The sequence below is a fragment of the Gorilla gorilla genome, chromosome 3, assembly GCF_029281585.2.
Source record: "Gorilla gorilla gorilla isolate KB3781 chromosome 3, NHGRI_mGorGor1-v2.1_pri, whole genome shotgun sequence".
Lineage (NCBI taxonomy): Eukaryota > Metazoa > Chordata > Mammalia > Primates > Hominidae > Gorilla > Gorilla gorilla.
Genome location: NC_073227.2, coordinates 165,798,440 through 165,811,435, shown reverse-complemented (window position 1 = coordinate 165,811,435; position 12,996 = coordinate 165,798,440). Strand labels below are relative to the sequence as shown.

Here is a 12,996-nt window from a genome sequence, read left to right as displayed (position 1 = left end):
TTCTTTATTTTTTACCATATTTCTAGCTATAAGATGCATATTATTAAAACATTTTCAGCCTTTGGGATAGTTTGATGTTGGTAATGTAAGAGTTTTGGCTCATTCATTTAGAGTTTTGTGGTATTTGTATTTTTGGTACATTGGATATTTTTCTATGTGTTTTAACTTTTAGAGATTTTCTTTTAACACATAATTGAAAACTGACTTAATTCTCTAAAACATTCAACTTAATCTTTATTCAGCTTTCTTTTTTAACCTGTTTATCAGACAGTGTATTTGTGAGGCACTAAAAAAATCCAGGTATCTTAGATACCCAAGACACAGAACCTACCTTCAAAAAAGGCATGAATTATTTTCAGGTCTTCTAAATAAGTGAGAGACAGAGCAATAATACAGTAATTCTTACTGTATAAGCAGAAGACCAAGACATGGACAATCATAATAGTCTATTTACAATCATTTAAATCTGTACATTCTGAAGGGTAATACCCTAAAATGGAACATAATATTCTAATAAAGATCTGGGACAGAATGTGGTTGAAGGGAAACTTTAGATGCTAATATTATTTATTTTAATACATTCCTGTATCACACGATTTGTTAATTTTTTTCTCAATCTCAGCACAGTTGAAACTTTGAACAAGATAATTCTTTGTTGTGAGTAGCCTTTGCTGTGTGTGGGATATGCAGCAATATCTCTGTCTTCTATCCGGTAGATGCTGATAGCATCCTCCCAATTGTGACTATCAAAAATGTCTCCAGACACTGCCAAATATGCCCTGTGGGCCAAAATAACCCTTGATTGAAAACCACCAAGTTAGGGTATTATGTTGCGAAATCATTCAGCTTCTGGTCAAATGTAGTCTTGCCACTTAGTTCCCAGTTGTTTCACAAGAGAAACATTTGAATTATTTATTTTGGTTTCTAAATGTACATATTTTTGCTCTCCATTTTAATCTCATTTTATAGAAAATGTAGCTATTTTATCAAAGTCATTTGGAATTTATTATGTCTTACAGAACACAAGCAGATCCTTAATATACATATGTAATAAACTTCATATTTTAATTGCTTTATTCTGAATACTGGTAAAGACTTAAAATGTGGTATGATCTATGGTTAATCCTTCCAAATCAGCTTGTCCCAAGACCTGCTTTTCTAAATGTCTTTAACATTGTTTTGTGAGATACTGAAAAAACCTTATTGAAATTAGGAGAGATTACTTTTCTACTTACCCCTATCTCTTTTGTAGAAGCAAATTAATTCCGTCTCTCAAAATGTCTTCTTCTCACAGTCACACTGGTTGCTTGTTAGTGATTAAGTAGAACCATTCTTGAATTACACAGGACAGCAATGTGTAGTCTCTGCTGTTCTGTGAAAATGGAGTTTGCTGAGAATGATCCAGAAATCAGTCTACTACTCCATAACTCAGGTAAGGAAGAGTATGCGTGGAACACAGGAGATCCATTAGGGCATCTCTTAGTATTACCATGCCCTGTGATTAAGATCAATGGGAAACTATAATAGCCCAATCCAGGCAGGTCTACAAATGGTCGAGACCCTTCAGGAATGAAGGTTTGGGTCACTCCACCAGGAGAAAAACCACGACCTGCTGAGGTGCTTGCTGAAGGCAAAGGGAGTACAGAATGGGTAGTAGAAGGTAGTCATCAATACCAGCTACGATTACGTGACCAGCTGCAGAAACGAGGACTGTAACTGTCATGAGTATTTCCCCCTTCTTTTGTTAAAAACTTGTTTGTGCGTGTATACACTTGTACTAAGAAAATATCTTCATTTAATTTCCTTTTCCTTTATCATGTGACATAAGATTTACTGACTTCATGTCAGCATTTAAGTATTGTTGACTTTATGTAATAGTATTTGGGTTGGGGATTGGTGCATTTCCGGTTGTACGAAGGATACTTGTATTATGTAAGACATAATTATGACCTCATTATTGTCTTTATTTGAAAATTATAATCTAAGGAGATGTGTATGGGTTCAAACTGACAACGGGTGGATTTGTGATGGTTAATACTGAGTTTCAACTTGGTTGGTTTGAAGGATGCAAAGTCTTGATCCTTGGTGTCTCTGTGAGGGTGTTGTCAAAGGAGATTAACGTTTGAGTCAGTGGGCTGGGGAAGGCAGACCTACACTTATTCTGGTGGGCACAATCTAATCAGCTTCCAGCAAATATAAAGTGGGTAGAAAAACGTGAGAAGGCGAGACTGGCCTAGCCTCCCATCCTACATCTTTCTCCCGTGTTGAATGCTTCTTGCCCTCAAATATCAGACTCCAATGTCTTCAGTTTTGGGGATTGGACTGGCTCTTCTTGCTTCTCAAGCTTGCAGACAGCCTATTGTGGGACCTTGTGATCATGTAAGTTAATACTTAATAAACTCCTGTTTGCATATATATCTATATATCTATATCCTATTAGTTCTGTCCCTCTAGGGAACCCTGACTAATACACCAAGATTTATCTGAATATAGTTAGTGTTCATTAACTATATAAATAGTAAGCTAATAAGTAGCTCTTGACTATTTATTTCTTCCTCCCAAATTTCTACTGGTAATGGGAATATCTACACATCCACATCATTTTTTGAGTGAATATTTCTTAATGGAGACAAAGATAGTTTTTATAAATGGAATACATAGCAAAAGAGCTGCTGCCTCATATAATAATCCAACTTCCAAGTCAGCATTTATTTATTCTCATATTTCCTTATGCTTTCAAATATAACATTGTACATTTTATATCAATATTTTAAATTAAGTCATATCAAGTAAAAAGGAAGGCAGCTACTATTTAACCACTGTTTAATCCCCAAGGAAATTAATGTTCTCTCCCATTGTATTGCAATAGCTGCTCTCTCCTTTCTTCCCAGGTCTCATTTCTTTCCTCATTTAGTATTTTCTAGTTGATTATTCTTTTTCTCTGGCTTTAGAACTCCCGCCTTCAGCCTGTCATATTTCATTATACACTGAATTAGACCATGCTTGTTCTCTGGGAGTATAAAGAATTAAATAACAGGATTTAAGTAAGTCTCATATCTGTTTGTAAATGGGCAGAATCATTTTTTTACTAGTTTGTTTTAAGTTGAGAACAAAGACTAATCTTGCTTACCTTTAGTTTAAAAAAATTAACTCATGACATTGATCCCTACCTCAAAATAAGAAGCAATTATTATCAAATATTTTGCAAATAAAGTGGTAAAAATAAGCAGTAGACTTGCAAAAGGTCTGTAATAAAACAAGGAACCTATCAATAATTAAGCATGATGCATTTAATTGTCTCTGAGTATAGTTCATCCATAGTATATAAAAATATCTGAAATCTACTCTTTCAAGTGGCCCTTCTTATGGCTGATAAAACCATGATACATTCTTTTACATTTCAATGGTAATACAGTTAACGTTTCTAGAGTTTGCATTGGGAAGATGCCATTTGTCTTCATAAAGAACCTCTGCTTAATATAAACATGTACTACGAAGCCTCTTTTGGGAAGAATTGGTTCATACCACTAGGCATCAATATTTAAGGTAAGCTGAGAAAAGAGGTGATATGGGCTTGGGTTTGTGGCAGGCACAATTATGGCTCCCAAAGATGTCCCTGTCCTAATCCCTGGAACCTGTGAATATGTTGTTGCATGACAAAGGTAGAAGATAGAATTAAGGTTTGCAATCATCTGACTTTAAAATGGGGAAATTATTCGAGGTTATCTGGGTGGTTGCAATGTAATCACAAGAGTCCTTAAAAGTAGAAGAGGGAGGACATGAAATGCAGGCAGCCTGGAGGAGCTGAAAAAGGCAAGAAAATGGAGGCTCCTTAGAGCCTCCAGAAAGGAATGCAGCCTGTTGACACACTGACTTTGGCTTAGTGAGATTCATTTCAGATGTCTGGCATCCAGAACTATAAGATAATAAATCGGTGTTGTTTTAAGCTACCTAATTTGTGACAATTTGTTATAGCAGCAGTAGGAAACTAAAGGAGGATTATAGAGAGGGAGTTGGGGTTAGGTGGAGGATTCATCCCTGTGGATTCAGTCATTGCACCCATTCTATTGTAATTAAAAACAAAAAGCATGTAAGAAGAATTACAGCATTAGGATATCAAAGAAAATCTAACTAGACATGTATACTCTTTGGTAATGGCAAAGTCAGAACTGATGTGAACTAAATGTACCCAAATTAAGAACATACATTTTGCCTAAATTCAGTCACTGATTGCCAATTATTTACTGAGATTTCTACAGTCAATTATTTTTTTTCTGTTCTTTCCACAAAAAGGAAAACATGATGGTACTCAAATCTATTGACAGCTGACTTTTGATAATGCTATTGCAATCACTGGGTAAATCATTACACACCAGGATACACTATACATTGAATATTTCCTGTTTAGACTTCTGTTGTCCTGAAGTTTTCTTATTTTTTGTAAAAATGCTGCTTTCTAGGATTCTGGTTTAGTAGGAAATGTTAGTGTTATTTACTATAGGATCACAAAGGAATGAGACACATGGAAAGTCTTGAAGTCCTGTATCACTTCAACGGAGTTGGGTATAGAAACTGACATAGACATTTATAATATCCTGTGTCACTTTTTTCAGCTGACCCATCAATATCACTAACATTCATTCCACCAAAAATATGTGCAATCCATGATGTCCTAACAAAAAGGGAACTTTAAGTTATGTGGGGCATATTTATTTCCCCACAGTGTTCTATTGGTTCTGGACGTGACAGTACAAGGACATGTTCTGAAATGCAAGCAATGATTAATTTCTGTACCTGCATGTTTATAAAAATAAACTTTATTTTTTAAATCATATTACTTCATTTTTATTGTAGAAAATTAACCTAGGTTCATAGTAGGTATGGTAAATTGGTTGAAAAATTGGTCCTAATTTTTTATTCCTCCCTGTAATAATGTCCCTTGCAATATGATTTTATAACACCTTATATAAGAGATAGAGTCTATTTCCCAGCTCCTCGAATGTGGGCAGGCCTTGTGACTTGCTTTGGTCAAAAGAACTAGGCAGTAGTACCAATTCTGGTATTAGTCCTCAAGAGGCTTTGTGTATTTCCGTTCTCTTTCAGGCACCTACCTCCACCATGATAATAAACCTGGGCAACTTGCTAGAAGATCACAGACCACATGGAACTGAGCCAAAATGTTCTAGCCTCTGAGAGCCAACACCCAGAAGCAGATCTAACTACTTGACCTATGGCTCACCACAGATGTATGAGGGAACACAGACATGTATGAGGGATGTATGAGGGAACACACCACAGATGTATGAGGGAACACAGAGCTGCCCAGCTCGGTTCAGCCTAAATTGTTGATCCCTAAAATTTTGAGATAATTAGTGTTGTTTTAAACCATAACATTTGCAGTGGTTTGTTATACAGCAAAGGCTAACTGATGCAATAGATTTTATGGAGGTCTGTGAACTCTCTGAAATTATTTGTAAAATTTGATGTGTATGTATGTTTTCCTGGGAATAACTTTTAGCTTTTAGCTTTAACTTTTCTGTGGTACAGAAAAGTTTTACAAATCATTGCCTTATTTGTTTAGTGGTAGGCTTAATCACATGCCAGATATCGTACCCATTCACTTATTGAATGAAGCTACTCAGATTCTGATGAAGATGAGTTTTTGTTAGAGTGAGAGTTAAAAATTTTCTTTCATGGGCTGGGCACGGTGGCTCACGCCTGTAATCCCAGCACTTTGGGAGGCCGAGGCGGGCGGATCACAAGGTCAGGAGATGGAGACCATCCTGGCTAACACGGTGAAACCCTGTCTCTACTAAAAATACAAAAAAAAATTAGCCGGGCATGGTGGCGAGCGCCTGCAGTCCCAGCTGCTCGGGAGTCTGAGGCAGGAGAATGGCGTGAACCCAGGAGGCGGAGCTTGCAGTGAGCCAAGATCGCGCCACTGCACTCCAGCCTGGGCGAGAGAGGGAGACTCTGTCTCAAAAAAAAAAAAAAAAAAAAAAATTTCTTTCCTGTGTGTGTGTGTGTGCTCGCCAATGTGTTCTTCTGTCAATTAATCTGGAAATCTTTGGATTATCTTTTCTAGATAGAAGCTAACCTACCTTGATATCACCCAGTACATAGTACTTAAGACTTACATATGTTGCTTAAAATTAAGTGCTAGAGTAGTAGATTAAAGATTAATTTCAGGGCCCGGCGTGGTGGCTCACGCCTGTAATCCCAGCACTTTGGGAGGCCGAGGCCAGCGGATCACGAGATCGGGAGGGAGATCGAGACCATCCTGGCTAACATGGTGAAACCCCGTCTCTACTAAAAATACAAAAAAAATCAGCCGGGCGTGGTGGCTGGTACCTGTAGTCCCAGCTACTCGGGAGGCTGAGGCAGGAGAATGGCGTGAACCCGGAAGCGGAGGTTGCAGTGAGCCGAGATTGCGCCACTGCCCTCCAACCTGGGGAACAAAGTGCGACTCCGTCTCAAAAAAAAAAAAAAAAAAAGATTAATTTCAAATGCTGATACCCTAATCAGATTGCTACTGCAGATACATGTATGTTCTTTGAAGAATTTGCTGTTAAAATACCTTTACAATTCATGGTTTAGGACGACCTCTTTCAACCTTGCCACTTCCATCCTCACTCTGAGCTGACAGTTTCCCTTTCTCCTTCACAGGGAAAAGGTAAGCCATGAGAGGGGGTCTTTCTCAAGTTCTAGATAGGGCAGCAATGAACAAAAGCCTGTAACGTATGACCCACTGTTTAGCTTACTAAGCTAAACGAGGCTTTGGCAATTGTTTAGTTAACACTGAAAAACCAATTTTAAAAAATTGAGTTTCTATTTCTGAGGTTGTAGGGTATATCATCTTCATCTGCTCTCTGTGTTGTCCTTTGCTGAGCTGATGAGCCAGCACACAGGGCCCTGCTTGAATGCGTGGCATTTGCTCTGCTCTTATCCACCACTGTGCCAAGACTTGAGAGCCATGCATTTTCCCCCGGCTCAGATCTTCTGGCTCATTGTCAGTCAGGTCATGCCAAAGCTGCTAGCCAACAAAAGCATATAGGGAAAATAAATTTGTCATAGGAAAAGTACAGAAAAGTGATCACTTTTGGGCAGGACTACAGTAAGAACATTGTTAGGCTGCATTTCACAAATGTTAAAAACAAAATGCCTTGCCAAATATCTTAAAAAAATTTTTTTGGGTGTATATGTGTGTATCAAAACACAAGTGTTTGGATCCTTTCACCATATAGTTAAACCCGAATTCAGTTATACCAGAAAACCATAGACATTTGCAAAAGTTATTTACCCAGGAACCAAGATGGATGCATTTGAACACTTTCCCCACACCCAGCCCAGCCATATTTTTGCTAGCCAGCTCCCAGGTGTCAGTAATTGAGCAATGTAGGGGTTGAATTTCAGTAAAGCATAGCAGGTGTAGCGGTGGTTCCAAAGAAATACCTCTTTTCTTTTCACAGAATAACAGGTCACTTCACTGTTTTCTCCAGCACTTGCTCCTTACAGTTTAGAATACATACCACATGAAGAGTGTATCCAAAAGACTTCAGAATGGCTGCTATAAATACTGAGTGGCTGAGAAGGGAGGTTTCTATCTGTTTTTTGTCTTTTCTTTAAGGTGTAACATAATAGTAATAATGTCTCCCTTCTTGGCTCTGAAGTTACCTTGAAATGCATATAAAAAGGTAAAAAGGAGGGTAAGGCAATATACAAAAGATTGATGTTCTAGATATTTGAATATGCTTTTTCAAAGCATATTCATCTGCCAGATTATAAATTTTGTCACCCAAAGATGTAGAATGGAATAGGAATAGAAATCTAAGGTATCCTTCAGATACCATATTTGTCATGAAAATAGTTTCTGACATTATTCTAACAGGGACTTGACTGTCTGCTGGGCTCATGTTTAAAGCTGTGAGTACCAGAAACTGGTTCAGTGATGTAGTTATAGTGTGCCAAGGAGGTGGTACCTACGACCCAGTGTTAAAAAAAAGAAATGAAGTATACATAAACTTCATACAATGCTCAAGTGATTATGAGAATCCATGCCCCTTCCATATTTCCTAAGGCACATGTTCTTTTGTTACATCTGCATCCCTTCTTTTCCCCAGCAAAGTGGCCATTAGTATTTGTTTTTACTAGATACTATCTGTATAAACATTTTGGATTTGTAGGATGGGAGATAAAGTGTTTTACCCTGACCCACATATCTCCTTAAGGAAGGCTATGTTTATTACATACTATTCTCAGAGGATGAACATGATTTAGGGATTGCTGTTGTGCCTGTCCTGGGAGATACATGTTGGAATGAAAAAATCCCACACAAAGAGATTAAGCACAAGTTGAACTCTGAAGTTACATGCTCTGTTTTATTATTTTTTTTTCTTTTAAAGAAAATGTTCTCAGATTTTCCTCTTGCATTGACCCAAGATAGTCTTTTGAGCAACTTACAAAGTTTCAGCTGCCTCCACCCTCTGTTTTTGGATTGCTTTTATTTTCTAACACTTAGAGCCACTTAGTTATTTACTAGTGGTTCAAGAAGTGTCATAAAGCAGCAAAGTTACCTGCTAGATACACATAATTACTGACACACACACATATGTATATATATACACTCACACAAAATTTTTTCTCTAAATAAATTCTAAGAGACTGGAAGAGAATCTATAGTTGGCCTATTGTAGATAAACTTGTTTTGACAGTTTCTTTCTTTAACAAAAATAACTTTAAAAATGTCAGCAGTAGATGAACCTTGAAAACCTTTGCTTAAAAGTATTTTATGCTGTGAAAATGTGGTCAACTATTTCTAAAAATTACTTAATCTCTATTTCAACTAAAGATTCGCAGAAGCATTGGAGTTCAACTTCTTCCCTAGTTTATATGACATTATCTATAGATTACAGGCAAGAGTGCAGACTAAAGCTGGAGTCTGCAGTGCAAGCTTAAATCTTCCCTCTAAATTGTTGTCACGGACTAAACTTGATGTGAAATCCAGGATGTAAGAATTTTCTTCTTTCTGAAAAGTTGAGGGAGGGTCATATATTTATAATTTGAGCAGTATTTTAAATGCCATAGGAGAATTTGATATTTAAAAGAATTCTATGTTGAATTTTTTAATGTAAATAATTACCTAAGAATATATTTTGGGTATAAATGCAGACCTTCCTGTATTGTTGGTTTAAGTGATTGTCTTAGTCCAGTCAGGCTAGTATAACAAAATACCTTAGACCAGGTAATTTATAAACAATAGAAATTTATTGCTTACAGCTCTGGAGGACGGGAAGTCCAAGATCAAGGTGCCAGAAGATTTGGTGTCTGGTGAGGGCTCACTCACCACTTCTTTTTGCATCCTCACATTGTGGAAGGGGGCAAATGAACTCACTTGGCCCTCTTTTATAAGGGCCCTCGTGACTTAATCACTTTCCAAAGGCCCCACCTCTTAATACTATCATATCGGTATTAAATTTTTAATATATGAATTTGTGCGGGGTCGCCAGTGTTACACCATAGCAGCTCTATACCTCTCTTACGTAAACTCTGTTTCCCAGCTAATAATATCTCTATTGTGAGTTGCATATTATGACTTACAATAAATGCAATATTCTAACATTACTTTGGAAACTTTTACACTAAAGTACCTCCTCAGTGGTAGAGAACATGAACACTAATTTTGTCTGCCCTGTGGCAATCTGGGTCTTAGCCCAAAGTAGTCCAAGTCATGTTCAAACTTTCTTTAAACACTCTACCTTAAATATTAATACAACATTTATACTATGATTCATAAGTCCTTGCTCATTTTCATTTAATATGTTTTAAATTAATTACCATATATAAAATTGATGCCATGTTTTTTTCTGTTCCACTTCAGTACAACCAACATGACTCTAAGGCAGCAGACGATATTAATGTTCTTCATCTACCCATTCATTAACATATTTAGCTAGCATTGTTTTAGTGCTTACTCTGTGTTCTGTACTGTGCAAGGTGCTAGGAATAAAGAAGGGGTATCATTTCTTCACTTATTTAATAATCCAGTACAAAGGGAATAAATATGTAAACTCACAAATATGATAGAGCATACCAGTGCTTTGATTGAACTGTGTACAAAATATAGTTAGAATTCCAGTATAGGGGGACAAAGAGTATCAAGAAAACTTAAGAGAAGAGGTCACATCTATGAAAACTATCCTGAAAACTGAGTAAGATGTTTACCAGGAAGCTAGGAAAGGGCATTTGCCAGATTGTTTTAGGTTTCATATGCCATTTTTCAGTATGTACTTCACCTTTAGGCAGTCTGGAAACCCAAAAGAGTTCTAGGCAGGGGACAAATGTGATCAGTTGAGCAGCAGAACAGATAAAGATTTGAAGAAAGCAAGACTTGAGACAAAGAGATAGGTTAGATGGCTATAGGAAGAGTCCAGATGCAAAGTGATGATAGCCTGAAGTAAAGCTGTAGAAGTGGGATGGTGATAAAGAGACTTAAAGAAGATATGTAACAGAGATGGAATTGTCAGTACTTAGTCACCAATATGATGGAGTAGATTAGGAGAGAAGATAAAAGGAAGGGAAGAGTATAATTCTCAAGTTTTTGACTTGGGGGATGGTAAATAGTACCTTTAACTGAGATGTAGAACACTAAAGGAATATAATTTTTGTTTATTTGTTGATTAATCCATAGTGTTTTCTTATGCCCAATACAAGTGGCATGCCTTGTTAGCCAATGAGTTTCTCCACTGTGGGCAGCAGGAAGCCAGTGTCCGATGGATGTGAGTCAGACCTCTGAAGTTCACATGTGGCAGATAGATTTCTGCTCTGCATTTTGAGATAGACAACTGGTGACTTCTTTAGATTGAAGTACCTAAAGAGGTATCTAGGGTTTTCTACCTCTGCTTTTGACAACCCACCAGCTGAAGTCCTCGGTCTTCCACTTGGCCCAAACATTTCCATCTCCAGCCTCTACTAACTCAATGTCAAATTTTTTATGCACTATCTTGGCCATTTTCCCATTTCCTTCCTTGTGTAGGCATATAGCTGTCAAGTGGACCAGCAGTCTCTAAGCAGCAGTGACTACTGCAGCTGCTAGGCTGGCTGGTCACAGTTCCATAAATTCAGCTGATAAGGAAACAGTGAGCAAAAACAGATTTAGACAGTTGCTTACTCTTGGGACAGCAGGCAGTACAAGCTTCATGTTCGTACTGGTTCCTCTTATTCCCCAAGTCTCATGGACAATGTGGAGCAGACCCAGCTGAATGCTGACCTACAGTGATCTCAGAGCTGAGGAATCATGCACAAAGGAACCCTCAATCTTTTAAAGGGTCTGTTAGCAAAGCTGCCCAACCTTTGCTCATGAAGGAAAAAATTATCTTCGTTATTGTAATCAGGAAACATATTTGCCCCGTGACTCAGAGGAAGACACTACCTGTCTTAGTCTGTTCAGGCTGCTATAACAAAATTCCATAGATTAGGTGGCTTATAAACAATCTAAACTTATTTCTTAGAGTTCTGGAGGCTGTAAGTCTGAGATCAGTTGCCATTATGGTCAGGTTCTCTCTGGTGAAGGCCCTTTGCCAAATTGCAGACTGCTGACTTCTCATTGTGTTTTTTACATGTCAGAAAGGGGAAGAGAGAGCTCCTGGGATCTTTTTTGTACAAGTGCCAATCCCATTTGTGATGGTTTCACTTTCATGACCTAATTATCTCCCAAAAGCCCCATCTTCTAATATCATCACATTGGGGGTTAGGATTTCAACATGTAAATTTTCAGGGGGACACAAACATTCACTTCATTGCAACCTCTATTTTCCAAGGTTGTTTGCTATACTAACATCCTTGAAAGATAATCTGAGATATATAGGTAGAAATGCTACAGAGAATTGCCTCCCAACAATAGCTCCCATGTTTGCCAATTTTGATGGTGAAATTAGAGTTTAATTTTGAAATATTAAATTTGAGGTGTTAATGGGGCATTAAGGTAGATACATTCAGCAGTTGGCTATGTGTACATACAGCTCCAGAGATGTGCTTTTATCAAGAAGTCTATTAGATTTTCATCTCTACATGTGGCATAAAGCCGTAGGACAAGAGGAAGTTACTCAGAAAGCACATAAATGAAAGAGAAAAAAGACATGAATAGAAAGAAGCTTGAGTATTAGGAATATTTTCATGACTAGGAAAATAGGAGCAACAGAAGGAGTTCAAGAAGGAATGGTTAAAGGGGTAAGAGAATTAGGAGAGAGTTACATCTTACAATTCAAGAGAAGGAAATATTTCAAGGGAGTTTGCAGTATTGTCAAATGCAACCATGAGGTCAAATAAGATGAAAGTTGAAGAGTCCATTGGCTTTAGCACTTTGAGAACATAGGTGACATTTGCCAGAGCATTTCAGTGGAGTGGTATGCAGAGAAGTTCGATTGCAGCAGTTTGGAATGTGAGAGGAAGCTAATGGACAGGGAGCTAAGCGTGCAGGATATTTTTTTTAAATGCTTACCTGGAAAGGAAAGAGAAAGTGGTACTGAGTTAAAAAACAACAACAGGTTTTATGATGGAAGAAAATTGCAAGAATGTATTGCTAGGGGAAAACAAGCAGCAGGGAAACTGAAAATGTAGGAGAAAGAACTGTAAGGAAGAATTGATAGAGCAAGATCTTCCTCTGCTAAGGAAGTTTTATTAGTTTCCTGTGGTTGTCATAACAAATTATCAAAAACTTGGTGCCTTAAAACAACAACAATTTATTCTTTCACAGTCTGGAGGCCAGAAGTCTGAAATCAAGGTGTCAGCAGGGCCATGTTCTCTCTGGAGCCTGGTTGATGGTGAGACCTCTTCCTTGCCTCTTCTAACTTCTGGTGGTTGCTGGCAGTCCTTTGACTTGTAGTATGATCACCCCAATCTTTGCCTTCATCTTCATATCATCTTTTTCTCTATGTGTTTTCGTCCTGTTCTCTTCTGTTTCAAATTTTCCTTTGCCTTTCTCTATAAGGACGCTTGTTA

At 37.6% G+C, this 12,996-nt stretch overlaps 1 protein-coding gene across 2 annotated transcripts in view; it reads left to right on the top strand.

Moving 5' to 3' along the window:
- Positions 1–12,996, top strand: part of ANAPC10 (anaphase promoting complex subunit 10) — a 235,321-nt gene that overhangs the window by 188,337 nt on the left and 33,988 nt on the right. The window contains exon 6 of one of the 2 annotated variants that reach the window (XR_008679331.2): positions 5,104–5,305. The exons of the other annotated variant lie outside the window; for it this stretch is intronic. The gene's annotated coding sequence lies outside the window, so the exon portion shown is untranslated. Of the gene's footprint in view, positions 1–5,103; positions 5,306–12,996 lie in introns of those variants that run through there. 2 annotated transcript variants of the gene reach the window in all.